The following is a 24,398-nucleotide window of genomic DNA, read 5'->3' as shown; positions in this document are numbered from 1 at the left end:
TATTCTTGCTTCAGTACAAGCCATTATCAGCAGAGAAATCTCGAGTAAGACTGTGATGGGTTCACATCTTCGATAAAAGAAAGAATTTTTGTATTACACAATTCTGACCCAGAATTAAATAGAGTCCTTTGCTGAAGTCAATGGCTTTGAGGGAGCACCTTCAGCATCAGGACACTGATTCCAGGTGGAGGCTCAGCACTGCCCTGAAGGACACAGGGTAGGGACCTCACTAGCAATACCCAAGAGAATTATAAATAATAATACACCTACACAGGCTTAAAATGCTGATAAGCACTGCACAACCACAGACATCATTTTTGATTACCCCATTATTGTCATATTAACCTTAATATTGCTCAATGATGTTGGAACTCAGCACGAGGACCTCCATCCTATATTTCTGTCCATTTAGCAAAGCAACCTAACATAAAAAGGTACAAAGCTAGTATTCCACATCTGTCACAAACAAACAAAAAAAAATCCCAACTTCTTGAGTACTCTGCATTGCTAGTTGGTACTCAAGTGAAAACATAGAATATCAATGCTGGATTTTGAGTATAAGTAAAAAGAGACAATATTAAAGTCTGTCAACATCACAACTTCTGACCATATAGGTATAATGCATAATAATCAGAATTGGCAGAGGTAGCCCATTTGGATCGCATGATCAACAATATCATTGCTGTACTAATATTCTTTATTATTCCTTCAAACATTTCAAAATGCATCAGTCTTGAATATAGTCGGCAACTGAATTTTCAGACTTCTCAGGTAAATATTTCCCAAGCTTCAATAATCTCCAGGTGAAGACATTTCTCCTCATTGATCTCAACTTGCTAACTCCTTATTTGGAACCTCTGGTTCTAATCTCCTGAGGCAGGGGAAACATCAGTTCCATTCCATTTTGTACGCTTCAATGAAATCATTCACTTGTTCTCAAACTCAAGACAGTATAGGCCCAGTCTGCTTCATCTCTCCTCATAAAGACATGCCAACTTGAATCAACCTGGTAAACTTTCAGAGCAGAAAGATAGAAAATGGTTGGTTAAATTATAAGTATATTTTCTTCAGGTGGGGAAGTTAGCCCTGCATACAATACCTAGATACAGCCTCAATAGGGCACTGCATAATTGCAATCTGGCTTTTCTCTTCCATTCAGTAGAGGACAACAGTCTATTTGCTCACCAAACTCTTTGCTACATCCACATATTAACTACTAGTGATTTGTGTATAAGGATACCAAGGTCCCTCCAAACTAGCTTCAGTGATGCCCAATTCTGATTTACTTTCAAGCAAATTATCACATTTCAAAATACTGGTCACCAGCAAATGTCTGTGCAACATGTCAAACTGCCTTGAGGAAAAAGGAAAGACAAATCAGTAATACTTCCAGTCATATATACATTTGGCATTGATATACTCACTATATTTGGGATAATATAGTAATACAAAAGTTGCAACAGTAAACTGTGCGGAGGAAAATTTTAAAGTTTTTAAAATTAAAGATCACAATGGTGGGTTCTTCACCAACTAACCATAAATGTTTACTTTTCTTCACCTCTATAAGATTCAAATTATCAAATGTTTGTCACCTGTTGCAAGAACTTTGATACATAGGTCTGAAATTTCATCAGCTTGAACCCATGACCCCTTATCCGGTCTGTTTACCCTGAAGTACTAATCGTTTATTTTTGAATGGATTTGAAGTGTTCCGGGCTTCCATTTGAGGAAGATTAGATATTTGTGATGGGATATCATTTCATGATATTTCATGCTCTTGAAGACTGAAGTTTTGACATTTGTGTTTGAATACGCATACTGGATTTACTACCCTGAAGGTGGCAGTATATTATGCTGATATTCACAATGTGTTTGGATTTTCTTTTACGTAGCACACTAAAATGTTTGGCAAGAATTAAGTGTTCATCTCAAACTCTGCTTCCTTTCCTCTGGTGTCATAAGTTAGACAGTGCAAACAAAAGCTAAAAGGCTAAACTTCGACATCAAGTTTGAACAATGAAGAAATAGCAGAAAGTCTGGACAGTTCATCCTTCAAAAAAGATAGCAAATTAAGGCCTAAATCCAGCATAACTCAACTTTAGGAGAAGAATCAGGAAGAGAGAAACTGAAGCAAAAATTGAAAACAAATACACATTTAGCTCTTGCCAACCATTTTAATGGGTTTTGTATATTAATGGGTCTTTTTATTCTAGAGAACCCAAACAGGCATTGTGAAAATCTGAACAAAATGTCCATTTATACTGCCACCTTCAGGGTAGTAAATCCAGTAAAGACATTCAGGTGCAGATTTCATTGCTTTAAACCCCAAGAATAAAATTTTACCAAAATGACTATCCTACACCTAGTAATTTTGGATGTAACTTTCCTACTAAATGTTATGATCAGCACTTTTTTAATTAATGCAATGACAATCAATTTATACTTACGGCGAATCTGTGCTGTGGTGTCACAGCTGAAAGTAAACTTGCTACTCATTTGTTTTCCATAGCTAACCCTTTTGATGGCAGGAACACCAGAGTTCCTTTTCTTTAGCAGATGTTCACAAAACTGTTTCTGCTCCATATTTCTATTAAAATTCAAGTACAAGGTCATCTTCAATGCATTTTACATAACTTCCCATGCCTCCAAAGGTAGTATTTTACTGCAACCTGAACCCCAAAAGATTCAATATTCAAATATTTCAATAGCATAATTAACTTTTTTTTTAAAAACACAGATATTCAGCAAACATCAGAAACTACTGAAATTTGCAATGGACCTTCAGCTGTAATAGGACTGAACATCAATTAAGCCATTCAGTTCTGTCAGTTTTCAGCCTAAAACTTTGACTTTTTCTTTTCCCAGAGCTGCAGCTTACATTACTGAGTATTCTCATTTTAGGATTCTATTATAAATTAAGCTATTCTATGTATTCCCGCTGCTTCATGCCATGTTTTCACATAGCTGGGTACACAATTCTTCATCCAATTAAAATCAAGTGATTATATTCTGACACCCAAATTGAGTCAATTCATAAAATGCCAATTCTTACATTAGATCACCACCCAATAAGGTGGAGACAAACAATTAAAAAGTATACAAGTTTTTTAACTGCTAACTCAACCTGCTTACTCATCAGCTAGTTATTTGGCCAAATAAGAAACAGGACAACAGACATTTAAAGCTGCCTGCCATTAAAACTCCTCCCAGTGTTCCACTGCTTGCTGGTTTGATTAATATTAATCTTAAAATCAGATATTTAGAAGCTTATTTGACAAATCCGAGATCAAGGGCAGGCAGATGATAGGGCAAAATATTAGTCAGCAAGATGAGTGTAACATGGGTGTAAAACCAAAAAGGGTGATTGAATACAGGACTGAGGGCGTTATATTTGAATGTACAAAATTAAGGTATATGATACTGTAGTGGAATCAGAGATTGGCAGGTAGGAGTTTGTGGCCATCACTGAGTCAGGGCTGAAAGATCAGAGTTGGGAGCTTAACATACAAGGATTCACATTGTATCAAAAGGACAGGCAGATAGAAGAAACATACAATAAAGGCAATGTTACAATAGTCATGGGGGATTTCAATATGCAGATAGATTGGAAAAATCCGGCTGATGCATGATCCCAAGATGGGGAATTTGTAGAATGTATATGAGATGGCTTTTCAGAGCAGCTTGTAGTTGAGCCCACAAACAGAAAATGCAATTCTGGATGGGGTGTTGTGAAATGAATCAGATTTGATAAGGGAGCTTAAGGTAAAAGAGCCCTTAGGAGTCAGTGATATTAATATGATAGAATTCACCCTGCAGTTTGAGAGGGTGAAGATTAATTCCCTGTTATTCCACTATAATGCTGATATATCTCGATTTTCAGAAGTGTGAGAGGAGACTGGAAGGAGAAACTATTTGAGATGATGACAGAACACCAATGGCTGGAGTTTCTTGGGGGAATTCAGAAGGCACAGGATAAATATATCCTAAAAAATTAAGTATTATGGGCATGGATGAGGATGAGGCATCCATCGTGACAAGGAAAGTCTAAGACAGCCTAAAAGCAAAAGAGAGGGCCTATAAAAAATTTGTGGGAAGTAGACAATTGGGAATCTTGTAAAAATCAACAGAAGGCACCTAAACAAATCCATAAGGAGAGAAAAGATGAAATATGAAGGTATAATATACAAGCAATAATATACAAGAGGATACTAACAATTTTCTCAGATGTGCAAAGAGTAAAAGAGAGGCAATGGAACACTGGAAAATGATGGGGGATCAAAGCAATGGGGGGGAAGAGGGGGGAGTATGCTCATTTTCTGAAAGTATATTCCAGCAGCAATTTGAGGAAAAGCTCCAAGGATGGAAAGTAACAAAACCAGAGACAGAAAATATCAGAGTAAGTAATCAGATCAGACCAAATAGAGACTGCACCAAATAAGTATATTTTACACAAAGTGGAAAGAACAAACTGATTGGCTTGCTAGTATAAATTCAACTGAGACAGCATCCTAGCAGCCATCTGAGACCTGGTAGCAAACTGATGGTCAAAACCAAAACATCCCAGATTATAACACCCACAGGGAAAAAAGGCAAATGGTTGGGGAGGGGTGAGAGAAAGGGAAGCATTGGTTATGAAGGCTCTAATTACTTCTGAAATGACAGATTTTTAAGAAATATACAGGAAATGAAAAGACTTCATGGGCCAAATTAGTACAGACCATCATACTTAGTTTAGAATATCTAGTAGCTGTACTTATCCCTCCTTGGTGCATGTGAAGTGGCAGACTGGATTCAGAAATTAGACAAATGCAAGACAAGGGTAGTTTATTAATCAAAATAAGCGGACCAACTTCCCTGAAAAACAGCGCATTACAGGTGTCAGTGATTGCAGATTTTTGCAATGTGTTCCAAAATCTGCAAGAGAACTAGTCACATTAGATTTTGTATTGCAATGAACCATATTTTGTTTACACATAATAGTACACAATGTTTCTCTAATAGAGACAATATGTTTATTCAAAATAATCTCAAAATCTTTACAAAGATTCAATACTTAGGCGTGGCCAACTTCATAGGATAGAAGCTAGCATATTTGCCAGTAGACAGAAACAACAGGGTCAATGCAGAACCAGTTTTTGGCAAAAGTGACGTGTTCTACATGGCATAATTGAAGAGGTTAAACAAGAGAGAAAACAATGCAAAAACAGAACAGACACTGATGATTATGAAAAATATAAAAAGGAACCAAAATGATTACAAAATGAAAAAACTTACAAAACTCAAAAGCAAAAATGTTTACCAGAGGAAAGGACCTTTAATAAAGGATTAATAATATTGTAAACGAAATAAGGAAATAAGTGTTGAATAATTACTTTGCGCCATCATTTACAGGAAAGGGAGAGGATAGCACTACAGACTTTGAAAAATGTTGAAATGGGAACAGTGATTCATCAAAATTAAATAAATAAAAGTGCTAAAGAATAGCTGTTCTTGGGACAGATTTTCATCCCAGCACTTTACAGTGGATAAGAACTTTGGAAATACAAGTTTCCAAAATTTTCTTGATTCAATATAACCAGTTAATTCAAAGTAGAAATTTTACTGTTAGGAAAGATGAGAAAGGAAAACATCATTAAGGTTTGGTAATATAGCATTACCATACATCTTGATACTCAGTTAATTAGAGCCAACATTGAATTTATAATGTTGGTCATTCCTTACAAACTGAAGTTTGAAAAGATTAAAAGGATGGATAGGTGACAGTCTATAGATGTTATAAACCTAGACTTTCAGAGAGATTGGTTGTTTCAAACCAATTTCATGAGAATAAGCTACAAAACATTCACATAATGGAGCTCCAAATACAGTTTGGAAATCTCTTTCCCATAAGCCAACTGATGTTGGGTTCACTGATAATTTTAATGCTGGCCAAGTACTAAAGACCTGCGCTGATCAACTGGCTGGAATGTTCACTGGGATCTTTAACCTCTCGCTTCGGCAGTCTGAGGTACCCAGCTATTTCAAGCAGGCTTCAATCATACTAATGTCTAAGAACATGGTGACCTGCCTCAATGACTAACGTCCAGTAGCATTTGCATCCACTGTGATGAAGTGTTTTGAGAGTTTAGAATGAAACATATCAACTCCCGCCTGAGAAACAGCTTGGATCCGCTTCGATTTACCTACCAGAGCAACAGGTCCACAGCAGCTGCCATCTTACTGGCTCTTCACCCAACGCTGCAATGTCTGCACAACAAAGGTGCATACATCAGGATGTTCTTTATCAACTACAGCTCAACATTCAATACCATCATCCCCTCAAAACTAATAAGCTTCAAGACCTCGGCCTCAGTACCTCCTTGTCTAATCAGATCCTTGATTTCCACACTTGCAGATCCCAGTCAGTTCAGATCACCAGACTGTGCACTTAGCCCCCTGCTCTAATCGCTTTACACTTACAACTGTCGACTAAGCACAGCTCCAATGCCATATTCGTTTGCTGATGAACACCACTGTCATAGGCCGAATGAACCGTGGTGATGAATCAGCATATGGAAAGGAAATTGAAAATCTGGCTGAGTGGTGCCATAACAATTGATTACTTAAGTTCACCAAGACCAAGAAGCTTACTATAGACTTCAGAAGGAATCTAGAGGTCCATGAGCTAGTCCTCATCAGAGGGGGAGAGGGACAGCAACCTTAACTTTCTTGATGTTATATTAGAGAACCTGTTCTGGGTCCAGCACACGAGTACCTCTACTTCCTTAAGAGTTTGCAAAGATTTGGCACGTCATCTAAAACTTCGACAAACATCTGTAGATGTGTAGTGGAGAGTATATTGAATGGCTGCATTACATCCTGCCATGGAAACACCAGTGCCCTTGAATGGAAAATCCAACAAAAAGCAGTGGATACGGCCCAGTCCATCCTGGGTAGATACCTCCCTACCACTGAGCACATCTGCACAAAACTCTGTCACAGGAAAGCAGCATCCATCATCAGGGACCCCCACCACCCAGGCCATGCTCTTTTGTCTCTGCTGCCATCAGGATGGTGGTACAGGAGTCTCAGAGCTCACTACCAGGTTCAGGAACAGTTATTACCCCTCAGTTATCAGGCTCCTGAACCAAAGGGATAACTTAATGCAACTTCCCTTGCTCCATCACTGAAATGTTCCCACAACCTACAAACTCACTTTCAAGCGCTTTTCATCTCTTGTTCTCAATGTACATTGTTTATTTATTTATTATTTCTTTATGCATTAGCACAGTTTGCCTTTTGCACACTGATTGAACACCCAAGAGCTTGCAGTCTTTTACTGATTATGTTATGGTTATTATGTTATGGATTTATTGAGTATATCTGCATATGGTGACATTACAAAACCAATATAAAAAGTTTGGAAGTTTTTGTGTTTTATTGTTTTACAACACTGAATCACAGTGGATTTACTTTAGCTTTTTTGACACTGGTCAACAGAAAAAGACTCATGTCAAAGTGAAATAGATCTCTACATCCTGATCAAAATTAATTACAAGTTTAAAATAAAGAATTAATTGCGTAAGTATTCACTTCCTTCAAGTCATTATTTAGTAGATGCACCTTTGGCAGCAATTACGGCCTTAAGTCTGTGTGGATAGGTCTCTATCAGCTTTGCACATCTGGACATTGCAATTTTTCCCCATTCTTCTTTACAGAAGTGCTCAGGCTCTGTCTGATTGTTTGGAAATCGTGAGTGAACAGCCTTTTTCAAGTCCAGCCAAATTCTCAATTGGATTGAGGTATGGACTCTGATTGGGTCACTCCAGGACATTAACTTTGTTGTTTTTAAGCCATTCCTGTGTAGCTTTGGCTTTATGCTTGAGGTCATTGTGTTGCTGGAAAACAAATCTCCTCCCAAGTCGCAGTTCTCTTGCAGACTGCATCAGGTTATCCTCCAGGATTTCCCTGTATTTGCTGCATTCATTTTACCCTCTACCTGCACTAGCCTTCCAGGGTCTGCTGCAGTGAAGCACCCCACAGCATGGTGCCACCACCACGCTTCACAGTAGGGATGGGGTGTTTTTGATGATGTATGGTTTGGCTTATGCCAGACAGTGATGGCAAAAAAAAATCTCAATTTTGGTTTCATCAGACCATAGAACCTTCTTCCAGCTGACTTCAGTGTCCTACATAACCTTCTGGCAAACTCTAGATGAAATTTCATTTGAATTTTCTTTTCCAACAGTGGCTTTCTCTTTGCCACTCTCCCATAAAGTTGTGACTGGTGATGCACCCAAGCAACAGTTGTTGTAAGTACAGCCTCTCCCATCTTAGCCACTGAAGCTTGCAACTCCTCCAGAGTTGTCATAGGTCTCTTGGTGGCCTCCCTCATTAGTCCCCTTCTTGCACTGTCATTCAGGTTTTGAGGATGGCCTGCTCTAGAAAGATTTATACAACTTGATGATTGACTTAACTGTACTCCAAGGGATATTCAGTGACTTGGAAATTTTCTGGTATCCATCTCCTGACTTGAGCTTGTCAATAACCTTTGCGGTATTGCCTGGAGTGTTCTTTTGTCTTCATGGTGTAGTTTTTACCAGGATACTGACTCACCAGCCGTTGGACCTTCCAGATACAGGTGTATTTTTACGAAATTCAATTGAAACACCTTGACTGCACACAAGCTCCAAAACAGATCTCCATTTAACTAATGTGACTTCTAAAACCAATTGGCTGCACCAGTGATGATTTGGTGTGTCATCTTAAGGGGAGGGGGGGGTGAATATAATGCAATGAATTATTTTGTGTTTTAAATGTTTTCACTTTGACACAAAAGTGTCTTTTTCTGTTCAGTGTCAAAGAAGCCAAATTAAATCACCTGTGATTCAGTGTTGTAAAATAATAAAACATGAAAACTTCCAAAGGGGGTGAATACTTATTAAAATCCGCACTGTATGTACTTAGAAACTTTAAAAATCAGAATGCTGACAGTTACATCACAGATCAACAATCTGCTCATTTGATGGGATGAGTAGGAAGGAGTAAGGGATAAATACCATCTTCCTATTCCTAGTGTCAGACAAGATGTAATTGAGACAAGAGGCCAACAGCCACCTGGTTATACCTACCTGTTAAAAACCAACACTAACTTTAGGAACACAAGGAACCCCAGAGAGTACTAATATTAAATTTTATGTAGCATTTCAAAACCAAACTGAAGACAAATGTACCAAAACACTATACTCAATGCACTGATACTAGAATGACATTGTAGAAATCTTCCACCTTCAGATATGTGAATGGTCTATAAAGCCATGAACACAAATGTCTTATCCTTTTTATCCTTTGCCATTCGTAGCTTTGTCTTTGGACTGTACTACAGCTGCAAAACAATTCTCACATCATATCAGTGACAATAAACTTGAGTCTGATCAATTCAGACTTGTACCAATAAAAAACATCACAAATATTATCCAAAATACCCAACTCCGTTTTAATTTCTCCAAAGCAATTTACACTCAATGTATACCTAAACTGAAATCATCAAGTCCACAGGTTCTGGAAAAAAAATCAATAGTACAAAGTGGAAGCAAAATGTTTAAGGGCAGTAACTAAGAACAGGTAGGTTCAGAAAATAAAGAACGTGTTCAATTTATACAGCACCTTTCACAACCACAGGACACCCAAAGCATTGCATTGCCAATGGAGCACAATCATTGTTGTAATCAAGGAAACACGACAACTAATGTGTGAACAGCAAGCTCCAGCAAACAGCAATGTGATAATGACAAGACAATCTATTTTAGTGATGTTGATTGAGGGATAATTATTGGCTAGGATACAGAGGACAACTTCCTGCTCTTCAATATAGTGCCTTGGGGATCATTTACATCCATCTGAGAAAGCAGATTGTTTCACATCTCAGCTAAAAGTCTGCATCACCAATTTATGTATTTATTAGTACTTTTGCTCACATCTTTGGAGGTCAAATTGAATTTAGTGACAATAATGTCCACAAATAAGCCACAACTGATTCTCAATAAAGTGCCACAGAAGGAATTGGAAAGGAAACTTAGAATTTAGAAAGTCTTGAAAGGTAGAGATTGTAAAAGCACAAACAAAAGTTGGAACAGTTAGAAGTGCAAACAAAAAAATGGAGCAAAATGTAAAGGGGGAAATTGGCTGAAGACTTTGCAAAAGGATTTAATATTAACATTGAATGAAATGGGTTCAGCAAAATTCTTTAATAAGAGATGTGCTCCTGGAGTTTTGAGAAAAACTGTAATTATCCAGAGTAAGCTACAATTATGTATAAATTGGAATATGTGTCAAAATATTGAGAGGTGAACACACAAACGTAAGGTTGTAGATTTGGTAAGGCCTGAGATTCATTTTAAAGGACTTGAAGTGCATACAGTCAGATTCAATCAGAGGGATCAATCAAAATTGTGAAAGTTGGTTAAGCTTCATTTGGATATTGTGCAAGATAAGACAATTCTTCCATGATCAGAACTTCATTATCCACCAGACAACAAAATTGCACCTGCGGGATTAAAACCAACAGCAGCAACATTAAACAGCATGCAATAAGCACTTGATCAGCTCATTTAAAGGATTTTAGGATGGGAGAAATGGCAAAGAGTTCTCAACAAGGGTGGCAAGTCACCTCTTGAAGGAGCACATTCATGGCTATAGGTTGGAATTTCTAAAATTCTGATCCTGGTTCCATGACAATGAAACAATGTCAATAGTGCATGTTTCAGGATTCTGACTCACATGTCGCCCTACCCAGTAGTGATCACAGACCTGGGAAAGCACAGAAAAAAATCTTATCAAATTGCAGTAATGCATCTTGCAGAGGGCATTCATTGCAGCCACAGTACATCAGTGGCAGAGGGCATGAATATTTAAATTGAAGGATGAGGTATCAAACAACCTGGTCAGAACGACATTGGCCTTTTCATGTATAGTTAGAGCAGCACTTATCTTGGAAACAGCCTAATACATCAAATTTCTAACTTGAACCAAGTAACAGTGCAAGGGCTAGTAAAGTCAGGATGTGCTACTTGCCATAAAACATAGGAGCAGAAATAGGCCATTCAGCCTTTCGAGACTGCTCCATGATTCTATCATGGATGATTATTTTGCCCCACAATCCCATTTTCTTGCCTTTTCCCCATAACCTTTGATTCCCTTACTGTTCAAGAACCCATAAGCCTCCAGTTTAAGCGTACCCAATCAATCAACCTACACAGCCATCTGTAGCAATTCCAGAGATTCACCACCCCCTGATTAAAGAAATTCCTTCTCTTTTCCGTTCTATAGGGACATCCTCGTATTCTGAGTCTGTGCCCTCTGGCCCTAGGCTCTGCTACTACTGGAAACATCCTCTCCATATCCACTCTATCTAGGCCTTTCAGTAATTGACAGGTTTCAATGGAACTCCTCCTCATTCTTCAAAACTGCAGCGGGTCAGCAAATGCACCTCACACATTAATCCTTTCATTCTCAGGTTATTTCTCGTAAAACTCTTTTGGACCCTCTCCAATGCCAATACACCAATTCTTGGATATGGGGCCCAAAGCTGTCTGGTCAATGACTTGAAAATCCTTTCTTTTATATTCTAGTCCTCTTGAACTGAATGCTAACTTTGCATTTGCCACAAGACACCCATCCTCTGACCTAACTTTACTTGGATGGAGAAATGTAGAATGACAGTCATTTTCTTCATTGGAGGTAGACTGCAAAAGGCAGAGACAGGAATGAATAAAAGCAAGCTTTTAGAAACTCCCAATTTGTTATCTCATTTTCATTTTCCCCAAGTCTTCGAATTTCCTTAGAAATACTAGATACACAAAGCAAATTTCTAGAACAAAGCTAGGAAAATCATTGTCAGCCATTGGTATCAAGATGCTGAACTTAGTATACGCACACACAGACTGGTGAGAAGATACAATATGCAGTCAGTCGAATGGACAGAAACAAAAAGACCATAAGACACAGGAACAGAGTTAGGCCATTCAACCCACTGAGTCTGCCCCACCATTTCATCATGGCTGATCTATTTCCCTCTTAACCCCACTCATCTGTTTTATCCCCGTAATCTTTTACATTCTCACTCCGCCTTAAACACACCCAGTGACTCAGCCTCCACAGCCGCCTATGGCAACAAATCCCAGAGATTCACCACCCTCTGGCTAAAGAAATTCCTCATCTCCATTCTAAATGCAAGTCCCTCTTCTGAGTCTGTGCCCTCTGGTCCGAGAGTCCCACTGCCCCCCCCCCATAGGAAACATCCTCTCCATATCCTATATGTAGGCCTTTCACATTTGATATGGTTTCAAAGAGTTCCCCCATCATACCTCTAAATTCCACAAGCAAAGAACCAGAGCCATCAATTGCTCCTCATACGCGAAGCTTTTCGTTCTTGGAATCATTCTCATGAACCTCTCCAATGTCAGCACATCCTTTCTTAAAAAAGGGGCCCTAATGTGCTCAGAATAGTCCAAGTGAAGCCTCACCAGTGCCTTTTAAGCCTCAACATTATATCCTTGCTTTTATATTCTAGTCCTCTTCAAATAAATGCCAACATTGCATTTGCCTTCCTCACCACCGACTTAATATATAAATTAAAATGATGCAATAGTTGTTTCAGAATGCTGAACTGTTTTAATTGTGGTACAACAGAAATTATAACTATGCATAAATGGATAGCAAATCCAACAAAAAAAAAGTCTTGTATGTTTAGAGACCAAATATCTTTAATTGAAATTTTCTTTGTGTCCTTTCTTTCAAGGAAATATTGCCTATCTACTAACTAAAAGACCAGAAGGAAAAGGTAAAATATTGCTAATTATATTGATAAACATCTTATCTCAACTTCATAAAGCAATATATTGATTATAAATGTAGAATTCAAGAGATATAGAATAACAGCTCATTATTTTCTGTGAAGTATAAATAGCTTTAAAAGTTCTAAAGGTTACAGCAAATATTAGAATTAGGGAACATCTGGATACTAATGCATGGATGGTACAGGGGCTAGAACTGCTACCATAGATCTCTGGTGACCTAGGCTTAATCTTGACAGAGTTTTGTCACTGTGGATCTGAGTTCCTGTGACAAGATGGATTCACACACATCTCAGATTTTTCCCAAATACCAAAGACATGCTGGTAGGCAAGTTCATTGGCTACTGTAAATGACCACTTTGCAAGTCAAGTGTCAGGAGAATCAGTGGGAGTTGATGTGCATGCAAGTGAGAATAGGTTAAAGGTAAGTGGGGAAATTGGAATCAGGACCCAGAGACAATACAGGGTCATTGGGCTGAATGGCCTGTTTTGTGAAAAAATAGACATGGTTAACTCCTTCCAGATTTGTACAGCAAATATCATTGGATAAAATCTAAATCCTAGTTATTCCCTATGTTTTATTTCTACGTATACACTTCAGAATACACATTGCCAATAATAACTTACATAAAAGCTTAAAATCAAAGACAATAAAGAACCTCCCCAGCACCTTTACTTAATATTTTCCTGTAATAGAACAGTTTTTCATTTCTGCATTTCAACTTAACTGATTGATGCAGGTAACAAGTACACAAAAATGTCACAATTACTTTATGTACTTCAAAAACAAACCTTAAATCTGTACAGCTATTCATAAAGTTGCTTTATACTCCATTTATAAGGCCTTTTAACATAAAATTTACAATTCAGCAGCAGATCAGAAATGCTAACATTTCTGCTGTACACGATCCCCCTTCAACAATGTTTCAACCAGTCTCTCAATGCATTCTTTCCTGCCCTTTCTGTTCATATAGCTTCTCCTTACTTCACCTATGCAGCCTTGAAGTGGAGATCAAACAGGAGTAGATTGATTAGTAGAGAAGGACAAGGATCACATCCAGTCCTTTCACATCAACAGCTTAACCATTCTATATGTGAAGCATTAGTCATAATAACAAACATCTCAGGAGGCTGTGCATCTGCCCTAGTTCAGAGACTAAAACCTCAACACCACTGAAGTCTATCAGAATTAAAGTAAAGGTGCAATGTTGAAGACTGGCTTGCTCAAATGAGATTAAACCAGGGCTCCATGAGTTCATAAGCTGAAGTACCCCTTAGGACTATTGCTAAGAGCAATAGGTAAATTATTCTCTCAAATCAACTGCACAAAAACAGATTTACTGTTTATGACAACTATTTGTAGGAGCTTGCTGTGCACAAAATGACACATCCTATATTGCATCATTGACTGTACAAGAAACAAGTACTTCACTGCTGTTTAAAGCTCAGGGGCACCTCATGACAGGAAAAGGCATTCTCAGCACTAAAAAGGAAAACAAGTTGGGGTGAGTTAACTAATAGAGAAAGATAGTGGGGAAAAATCATTGATTCACCTAATACAGATGCATAAAGGAATCCCTTATTTGAGTACTGGTGCTTTAAGAGTGATGAAGATTAATTGAGGAATCAATAACTTGTAAGTCATAAACTAGTTAAAAAATGTCACATCCAATCCAAGTAAACGAATTCAGCCCAAATATAATCCATTACTATACACAATTAAACCTCTTTAAACCAAATTTTGCCCATTGCTTGGATATCTGAACTTCAGTTTACTTACATCCTAATGGAAACAGCTCAAGTATTTAGAAAAGGTTATTCCATTTCATATTTTGTACATTGGATTACAAAGATCTTACAAGGAACAAAAACAAAGTGGAATCAAATCTCTTGCAGCAGGGCAACAATTGAATGGTGCTCAACTCAGATAACTAGCATGGAAAATATTAAACTGTAGAATAGGTATATCAAAGTGTCACACAGGAAAATGTTTATTACATTCATATCTTAAAAATACACTTCCAAATTCTCCTATTTAACCATAGTTGATATGCATCTAACAAACATTATCTTAAAGCTCTCAAACTAATAGACCACACGAGATGACTGAAAACCAGAATTCTACTGCAGATTGCCGATGCATTATGAACATTGCTCATTTAATTTACAAATACTAAGGAACGTTGTAAAAGTTGAGGCACATTGCAAATGTCAGTGTCAGTTATTTATGCAATCCATAAACTAATTTAAACAAAGCTTTACAAAGTTTAATATTTCGTATTATGTATTAATAATCTAAATCGGCCTGTAATAAATTATTCTAGCAATGTTCCATGATTTACCAAGAATTTAATACAACTCTTTTCAAATCTGTAGTATATCTAACATTTAAAGAATTATATGCAGATAACTTAAAATAATTCATGATACAGGTTTCCACCATATGTAATCTGTACACGTCTATCACACTACAAGTTACAACTTAGGACACCTGACAAGAGATGAGCAAGATCTTAAATGCAGATATAGTCTAAAAAACTTCAAATGAAGTTTTCTAAAAATAAAAAAAAATTCCAGTTCACCAAAGGATGATTATCCACCACCAAAACTTAGCTGCTCAAACCTAATTCTTTATAGGCATGGGTCAAATAACTACCACTTGGTTAAACTTAACTGCCCCAACATCACGAATAAAGCCAAATGTACACTTCAATTTCATAAACACAGATCGTACATTACAATATTTTCAACTTCCATAGGTAGAAGCCAAGCACCTACAGCCTTCCACGGTAGCTAGCTGGGCAGGTAGATTTCTCCAAGAATGCCACTCATTCAATACATTATCAGATTATTTCCAGTTCAAAGTCACTTTCTTAAAACAAAGGTTTAAAAAATCCACTAATCATTACACCACTAAAAGAAAGACGACGCCGCCACCCTAAAAAAACATCCAGTCTTAAATCCAGCAGGATGGTGGGGGCTTGACGGAGCCAAAGGACGGGATAGCTTGAGTCTTTCTTATAATTACTGTCAATGACCGGAGTCAAATTAAGCTGCCATCTTAGGTTAAGAGCGATTCTTTGTGTACAGGCTGTCCAGAGAGAAAACGCTGACCAAACAAACGACTGGAGAGCTCCCATCCTCCTCATGGAAAAAAAGTTAGTTTACTGAGAAATGCATGGGAATAGTTTTATAATTCATTTAATATACAGAGGGTGAAAGAAATCTGAAAGCTAACCTGCAAGTTTTTTTTATTTTTAAAAAGTGTGCACGCATGTTTTGCCCCCCCCGCCCCGAACAAAGAGGTTTACAATGTGTGAATGTGTGTGTGTCCTTGCCGCCGAAGACAACGACAAACATGGATGATTAACCCTTGATGATGGTGAAATGTTATGCCAGTGCTCGAGTGCCGTGTGGGATCTACCCCTCCCCTTACATTCCCTATTGCCCCCTTCACCTTGATTTTTTTTTACTCCTTACGTTTTCACAATTGCACGTGTTTTCAGTTTTCTCTTGAACTCAGTTTTGAAATATACACAGACACATGCGCACACACTTAACAATTTTAAAAGAAACAATCCACTTATTTCGAACACGGTGCAAATGAATGAATGAAAAAGTAGATCTAGATCTACAGTTTCACGCATAGCTTGGGCTTTACAGTAGCGCAAAGTGTCTATAAAGCCCAGCTTACCAACAACACACTCGATTCTAAAGACCCGAGGTCTTCTTTCAGACCACATTCTTCATCAGACAAAATCACTGGCTGGTCCAAGAGAACAACTAACCAGGACTGAAACCGACCACAAAGAGAAGCGCCTTTTTAATCTCAGCCTTTTGGTGGGTGTTACTCAAATACGACTGGCAAAGGAAACAGTAACGGAAACATTAAACACGCTGTTTGAGCTGAAAGTTAAAACAGTTCACCCTCCTCAAAAAGAAATATTTTAAAGGCTCTTCCATCCTTATCGCAGCGCTGCCAAGCTCCATTATCTCACAAGTCCGTGGCCCTCACAGCCCTCTCGGTGGCCAGTGCTTCCCCCCACCCCTCGACCCTCAGCGGCGGCAGCTGTGTGTGTGTGTGTGTGTGTGTGTGTGTGTGTGTGTGTGTGTGTGTGTGAATGTGAGTGTGTGAGAGAGAGAAAGAGAGAGAGAGAAACTAGCTCAAACCATTCGAGTCCACTCCGGTGACCTGTGGGAACCACGAGCGCCCAAACCACACACACATACACAGCGAGAGAGGGAGAGAGAAACTTAAACTAACCCCACAATCAGAGCACACAGAACAGAACAGGACGGTACACCGATACTCAATTATTACAAGAGAGGGACAAGCAAACTCACTGCTGGCTATGAGGACAGCGCAGCTCTATTAATGAAATGTTAATGGCTGCTTTTGCCAGCGGCAACGCACTCTCTCCAGTAGTGGTAGTTAGTAATCTCGCTGACCGCCTGCCCCCACCTCCTCCTCCCCGTCCTTTCATGTTTATTTACAGTCAAATTTCCTCTAACTCGACCCAACCGCCGACTCTCACACACTTTCTCTCTGTACTTACTTTGTTGGTGTTCCTTTTTTTTAAAAAAACAAAAAAAATAAATTGTTTTTTCCACACTCTTCTTTCGCTCGTGCCTTTTTTTAGATATCGTTAATTAAAAAATGGTTTATTTTTTTATTTTTCAAGCAGTTTATTAGTCTTTTTCCCCAGCGGCGCTTCACGCGTGTTTTATAGTTGTGATAATCTTCTCGCTCGCCGCCTGTCCTCACTCACTCACTCCTTTGTGTTATTTCTCTCTCACCAGAAGTTGGAGCCCCGGCTTCCCCCGCGCGTGCTCGCCGCTCTTCTCCTCCTCTTGTCCCCCTACAACGCGCGCCACGCTCTGCGTGCGCGACCCCGACCACACGTTTACGTGCTCTATAACTCACGTCAACGGACCTCATTTGCATTTTTCTATGAAGCCTCCCGATTGGGCGTCCACCTCCCCCACCCGAGCACGCGGCCGCGAACGCAGAAAACGGGCCCGAAGAAAATAAATTCAAACATCAGGGCTCGGGCTTTTAACGGCTCTGTTCGCCAGCCGGCCGTGGAGAGGGCTTTCGCTTCTTTCCATTTCTGGCTCCAGAGCCTTAGAATAATTTTTATCTTTCGGTTTTCAAATGCAGGGGAAGGGAATGAAAAGGAAATGTGTCCTCTCTTACGTTTACCAATGGGATGGCAGGTTAGTGATGAGCTGACGCGAGCCCCTGATGGATCTGAGCCAATCGGCCTTGACGTATGTTTACACGTCCAAGGGCCCGGATTTTGCCCCGATGCCCGTTATGTTACGTAGATGAGCGTGCGAGGGGATCCTGAGGTGCGGCCGTGGCCCCGGCCCCGATAGGCAACTGTCCCGACAGCAATTACCGTCCCACACGGGGATAATAAGGGTTGTGTTGCCGTAAAGCAGGCTCAGGCTCGGGCGCGGGCGGGGTCGGGGGCGGGGGTCCCCTTTCTGGCGGAGCCCGGGTGCCAGAGCGCTCTGTTCTGTGTTGTGTAGCCATCATTGTTTATTTCGGCTACCGACCGACGCGTGAACAATAAAATGGACCCGCGCCCTCCGTCCCCGGCTCCGTGCGGTGCGGCGCGGCACGGCCGCCCTTCCTCGGCACAAGCTGTAGTCTAGTACAAGCAGGTTGATTTTGTGTTTTCTGTCAGGCGCGGCCGAATTAAACTGTGCGCGGTGAATGTACATGGCAAAATGTCTTTTTCAACAGATGCAGACTACTTCGCAACCACCTGCTGTTCTCTCCTGAGGACAATCTTGCGACAAGTGACCTGGCATCCGTTTCAAACCCAGCTTTTTTTCTGACGTAAGTTAACGTGGCACAAGGTGCAATACCCTTTCGTGCAGCAGGTGCACTGTACGCCTTGGGGCAGCCATTTCCAAGTGTGCGCAGTATAAAACACTTGTAAATGACACTCGTTTTACTAAGCGATATTTGTTTAATAATAAGCATTACGTATTATCTCGGACGTTATAAAATATAAATGGGATTCTGTAAATTCAGGCTTAACATAAAATAACAAATCGAGTTTAAGTAGTAACTTGTAATGTTTAACTACTCACGCAGCTTCTGCGGAGAGAAGAAATTAGTTTTGTCCTTCACAGATACTGTCCGACTGTTTAGTGTTGCCGGCATTTTCGTTTTAATTTCTGTTCATAACAACTGCAGTATTTTGGGTTTTATGAAAAAAGCTTCATCATACCTGGTATACGTTCAGAATATGTTCTAGAAAATAACATATGAAACGGTGTGTATGAAAAATAAATTTACCAAATTTACCAATTTATAACATTTAAAAATGATCTATTTCATACCAATAACTAGTAGGTGGGATCAATGATATAGGTGATAAAATGGTCCAGGGGGGAGGGATAAAGATTTCTGAGTTCTGAGAGTAATTTAGAAAACCTTGCACTCAGTTGATGGCAATCCACAACTTTTTTTTCTGGGACAAGTGAAACAAGTAAAAATTGGAGAGATTTTACCTCAGTAAGAATTGCTGTGCATCTGAATTCCGAAGTAAGTTCAAAAAGGAAAGTGCAGGTTAGAAAAGTAGTAAGTGAAATAAATAGATGGGCAACAAATGGGGTCAAAGTACAGAAAAAATGTTTAAATTGCAAATACAGAGGTGTTGCAACAAAATGCTCGCAGTGTTCAAAATCAAGTAAATTAACTAATACCATATACTCTTACTGAAATTTGCTAAAGGTTGACCAAAGATGTAAGCTCAGCATGCAAGGATGTTGATAATTAGGAATGACAGACAAAAAGGAAAAGGAGGCGGTGTAGCTTTGTTAATAATGGATGTAATCAGAATGGCGGTGAGTTTATCTTGCTTGAGGAATCCAGTAAGGGGAAAAAAACTAGTTCAGATTTGTTCTGTGCTATGAGAATGGGTTAAATAGTGGTTTCTGGTTAATTGGAGCAGCTGCTTATTTTGAGCATTTCTTAATGACAAATCAAGAAAATAGCCAGGATTCCTTTCATATATTTAGGACACTATGCTGCTTAATTGGGACAAGAGACAGTTACTTGTGTGGCTGCTAGGCATTATACTGTGCTTAGAGCAAACAGGTAAAGTCAGTTGTATGTGCTTGTTATGTTTGGGCCACTGGATGCTGATTCAACAAGGAGTGATTTTTGATCTTTTTGTTTTTTTATTATTTTGACTTTTTTATTTTGAGATCCTTACCAAGATGCCACAAAAAGATTTGACACAAGCCAAAGGTGTGCGTGTCGGTACACAATGTTTAAAAAAAAAACAAGTCAGAGGCTAGCTGAGAAGCTGGGTCACAAAGATTATAAAGCAACAGATGGTTGTCTCAATGGAAATGTAGTCACCATGTTAAATTCAAGAAAGCACATGTTGAGAAAGATAGTGCTGATACTGTAATTGCAGAAACGTGTAAATTTACAAAACTCCTGACTTTAAAACTTTCATGCAATTGATATCTACGACACCAACAAAACAGGCCATTTTGTGACAAACACACAATACTATCAAATTCAAAGAAAACAATGGATCAGGTTCAAAGAAAACTGTTCAAATATGTCAGAAACTGATAAAAATGAATTGTTGATTATTGGGAAAAGTGTTAAATCTCAATGCTTTAAGGGGCTAAGAAAGGATAGTTTACCAATCGATCATTATGCTAATAAGAATATGTGGATGACTTCTGAAAATTTTTAAGAAACGGTTGATGAATTGGGATACAGAGCTGCAGTGGAATTCTTTTGCTCATTGACAGTTGTGCAGCCCACCCTAATGTACTGTAGAATGTTTGAGAAACATCCTGCTGGAATTTCTGCCTGCCCATACAACATCCTTGGTGTAGCCAATGGATATGGGGAAACAATAAAAACTTCGGCATTGTATTGTGGAAAGTTAGTGAATAATATTTTCAAAGCAATTGTAGAACATCTATTGGCATTTCAACAACCAAGGAAGTGAGTGCAAGGCTTAACCTTTTACAGTTTGACAGTTGGTGAGAAATAAGCAGCAAGACAATTCAAAGCTCTTTTGCTCACTGCAGTTTCAAGCATTCAGGCTTGGAGATGCTGGCAGTGAAAATGAAACAACTTCACTACTTTAACAAGTTAGGAACTACGAAGAATTTGAAAGTATCATCTTGAATGTTACAATGAAAATGAAGATTTAGAGAATGCAGTCGTTGAAAGTCAGAACATCAAAGCAGGCAATATGAAGATGTGGAAAGTGATGATGACACAACTGAACCTGAGTTAGTGTCTACACAAGATGCCAGGAAGAAGTTTATTGTTTGATTATGACACTACTTCATGCAGGAAGGAAATGAAGGCAGTCTATTAATCTGCACGAAGTGTCATCTGTTTTTGTTCATTTACAGTCAATCAAAAGAGCATGCCAACGTAAACTTGATGAATTCCTTTGTCGATAACCATTACAAACTAATACGGCTTTATAGTACTTAAGTAATATCGGTAGTGTTGTAATTTGTTCTCCTTCGTTTAAATACATAATTTGTTACTCAGTTAAATGGTAGATTCTATTTTTTATACCTTTTTAACTATTAACATGAAATTTCTGCTAATGGGGGCAATTATTCTGATGTGTTCCAATTAACCAAAATTCACTAATTGTTGTAAAGGGGCCTGTGGGGAAGAATGGCCATAATAAGGTAGAAATTTACAGTGAGCTTGGAAGCAAAGTAGTTAAGACCTAAAGATTATTAAATCTTAACAAACTATGAACATGAGAGAGTGTCCTGTGATTGATTGGAATGGAAAGCATTTAAGCTATTAAGGATTAATTTGTTGTTGGGGGGAGGGTATTTCCCTTTTTGAGACACAAATATTCAGTGGGAAAAATGGTCCCCATCTGTGCTGACAAGAAATCTAAAGAAGAAGGAGCTTAAAATTGCCAGAAATAACTGTAGGCCTGAGGATTGGGAGGATTGATACTCGAAGAAATATTTAAAAATTGATAAACAAAGGCAAGATACAATATGAGAGTAAACGGGCAAGAGAGATTGAAACACTCCATCAGCTGTAGCTGTGTAAAAAGAAATAAAAAGAAGACAAATAAAAGCAAATGCCTTTGGCCTTAAAATTTGGCAGAAGAATTTGTATTGAAGCTTAAGAAAACAAAAGTTGAGTTAAGTAACTGTTTTGTGTATGTATTCATGGAGGAAGGCATGAAAAATCTTCAAGAAATACCAAAGAACCAGGTTCAAATGAGAATGGGAACTGAAGGAAATGAATACCAGTAAAATTAAAATTAAGTTGGTGAGACAAAGCTAATGAAACCCAAGTACCTGATGATCCACATACAGGAGCTTTGAAAGAAGTGGCAAGAGAGATTATAATGCTGTTATCATTATCCAAAATTCTTTCGATTCTGGAATTGTCTGGTTGGAGGACAACATATGTAAGTCAGCTATTTAAGGGAGGGAGAAAGAAAATTGAACAACTGACCTGTTAGAGGGAAAGTTGCTTGAATCTATAGTGAGGGATGTAACATGAGAATAACCTGAAAATAATAAAAGGATTGAGCAGAGTCAACATGGATTTATGGGGGGGGACCCTGTTTGTGTCAGATTATACAACAGGGACCAGTGGATGTGGTGTATATGGATATTCCACTTAGAGCTACCTTCTAGAGCACTGATTTGTTGCAGTGCTCTTAGACCTGCAGTCCAAACAGTTACTGGTACTTATCCTACCTAGACATTTCCTTGGGCTGTCCTGTGTTGTGCCATGAATCTGAAGCATTTTTACCCTACTTCTATATACAAGTACTGTGTAAAAATCTTGGGTGTATATACTGTATTTGTCAATGTGGAGCAGAGAGCATATTTATAAATCTGGTGGAAGCAGAGGATGTTGGGAATGGCAGGTGGTGCACCGCAGGAAGAGTGTGGGACAGGTGGCAGAGCAGGAATGCCGTGCAGGAGGGTGGCACAGGTGCAGACATTCCCAGCCCTAAGCCACCAAGCAAAGTCATTTGATTCCAAACAATTGATTTATTGGTCATTGCAGTATGTCTCTCTAGTGTTTCTGGCCCCCTCCCCTCTTGCTTCGCCTTTTTCCAGCCATGATTCCCCTCTCCTTGCCCTCTTCCCACACTTGGTCTGCAATAGAGACCCATGTCAGAATCATGTTTGTCATCACTCAAATATGTCATGAAATTACTTTTTGTTGCAGTAGTAACAGTGCAATACATAAAACTACTACAGTACAGTCCAATTGGATATAAAGGTGAGCTTGCTGCTACTATCACATTCAAGAAATGGTTACGAGCCCCACATCTCAATGCTGATTGGCTGTAATACTTGTCCCAACCCTGGCGATATTATCTGCCAAAGACGGCTTTTGTACATTGCCTTGGTGATTCACTCTACACAGTGCCATGTTATGAGATCACCCTCATTCTCAAGACCACCAATGGAGGGTGGGGATTTATGCCAGAATCTTAGCAGAACAATGTTACCGTCTTCCCCTCTTACACTATAACAACTTCTGCCACTTGCACTTGCACACTTACTCCTGTGAATGCATGGTGAGTCCTAGGCAAGATGTGCAGTATATTTGGATCAATACAGAAGGTTGGTTTAAAAAGGTGGAGTGTGCAGGACTGGGGTTAATCTGACATAGACTGAGAACTCTTCAACCTGGAATGTTAACTCTTTTTCTCTTTTCACAGATGCCTCCTGATTTGCAGAGAATTTCCAGCATTTCTGTTTTTATTCTCATTTTCACGGTCTGATGATATGCAAAATGGCCCATGTTGCAACAGCCACAATTTTCCATTATATTTGTGGCAAGTATATGCTCAAATCTCAAAGACATAGCGTGGATCCTCATTAAGAAAACCAATGAGCTCTATTTTGGGTGTAAAACTGGCGTCCAAGACAAAGCCTGGGCACCTCACATTTGTTGCACAATATGCACTGTTGATCTACTTCTTACGAAGAAATCCATTTAGAATCGAGATGAAAAATTACTTCATGTAGTTGGTGGTGAATCTTGGGAATTTTTTGCAATAGAGGGCCACAGAGTGTTAATTATTTAATGCATTTAAAATGAAGATCAGTAGATTTCGATATATCAAGGGAATACAGTGATATGGGCGATTGCATGATCTTGATGAAAGGTGAAGCAGGTTGTGAGGGCCAATTATTAATCTCATGCTTCTGTTTTTTTATGGTCTTAGAATATTAGATGCACTATCCAGCACACATTCTCTACCAGAAATATAACAGCTCAATGTCTCGTGAGCATATAGAGGTGAATATAAAATGTTCATATGCTGTTAATGCCCACATATGGTGTGGGAATTCAAAGCAAACTGCAGTAATGTCATTCACTGCTTCTTCGTATGGTAAATTCATAGTTCAATGAGTGCCAGAGGAAGCTCATTTCTAATACTGGTTCTGGTAGTAAAGGAAGATTAGTTCATGGTATGGAAATGACACCCTTCCCTTCTGACGGCAGAACAAGTACAAACTCTCAAAAACCCAGTAAATATATTGTTTAAACAATCT

At 38.9% G+C, this 24,398-nt stretch overlaps 1 protein-coding gene and 1 long non-coding RNA gene across 6 annotated transcripts in view; one reads left to right on the top strand and one right to left on the bottom strand.

Annotated features, from left to right (window-relative positions):
* chd7 (chromodomain helicase DNA binding protein 7) overlaps positions 1-17,650 on the bottom strand; it is a 236,865-nt gene extending 219,215 nt beyond the window's left edge. For all 4 annotated transcript variants that reach the window (XM_063064050.1, XM_063064060.1, XM_063064079.1 and 1 more), the window contains exon 1: positions 17,390-17,650. The gene's annotated coding sequence lies outside the window, so the exon portion shown is untranslated. The remainder of the gene's footprint in view (positions 1-17,389) is intronic.
* A 186-nt stretch (positions 17,651-17,836) lies between these two features.
* Positions 17,837-23,696, top strand: LOC134354807 (uncharacterized). 2 transcript variants are annotated; one of them, XR_010019892.1, is made up of 3 exons: positions 17,837-18,050; positions 18,586-18,681; positions 23,558-23,696. It is a non-coding gene; the product is annotated as an uncharacterized LOC134354807 (long non-coding RNA). The 2 variants fall into 2 exon arrangements; XR_010019893.1 differs by lacking the exon at positions 17,837-18,050 and adding an exon at positions 18,115-18,185.
* The last annotated feature ends 702 nt before the right edge of the window (positions 23,697-24,398 follow it).

Source organism: Mobula hypostoma, chromosome 1, assembly GCF_963921235.1.
Source record: "Mobula hypostoma chromosome 1, sMobHyp1.1, whole genome shotgun sequence".
Lineage (NCBI taxonomy): Eukaryota > Metazoa > Chordata > Chondrichthyes > Myliobatiformes > Myliobatidae > Mobula > Mobula hypostoma.
The sequence above is the reverse complement of the archived record's forward strand: the minus strand, read 5'-3'. Positions and strand labels throughout refer to the sequence as shown.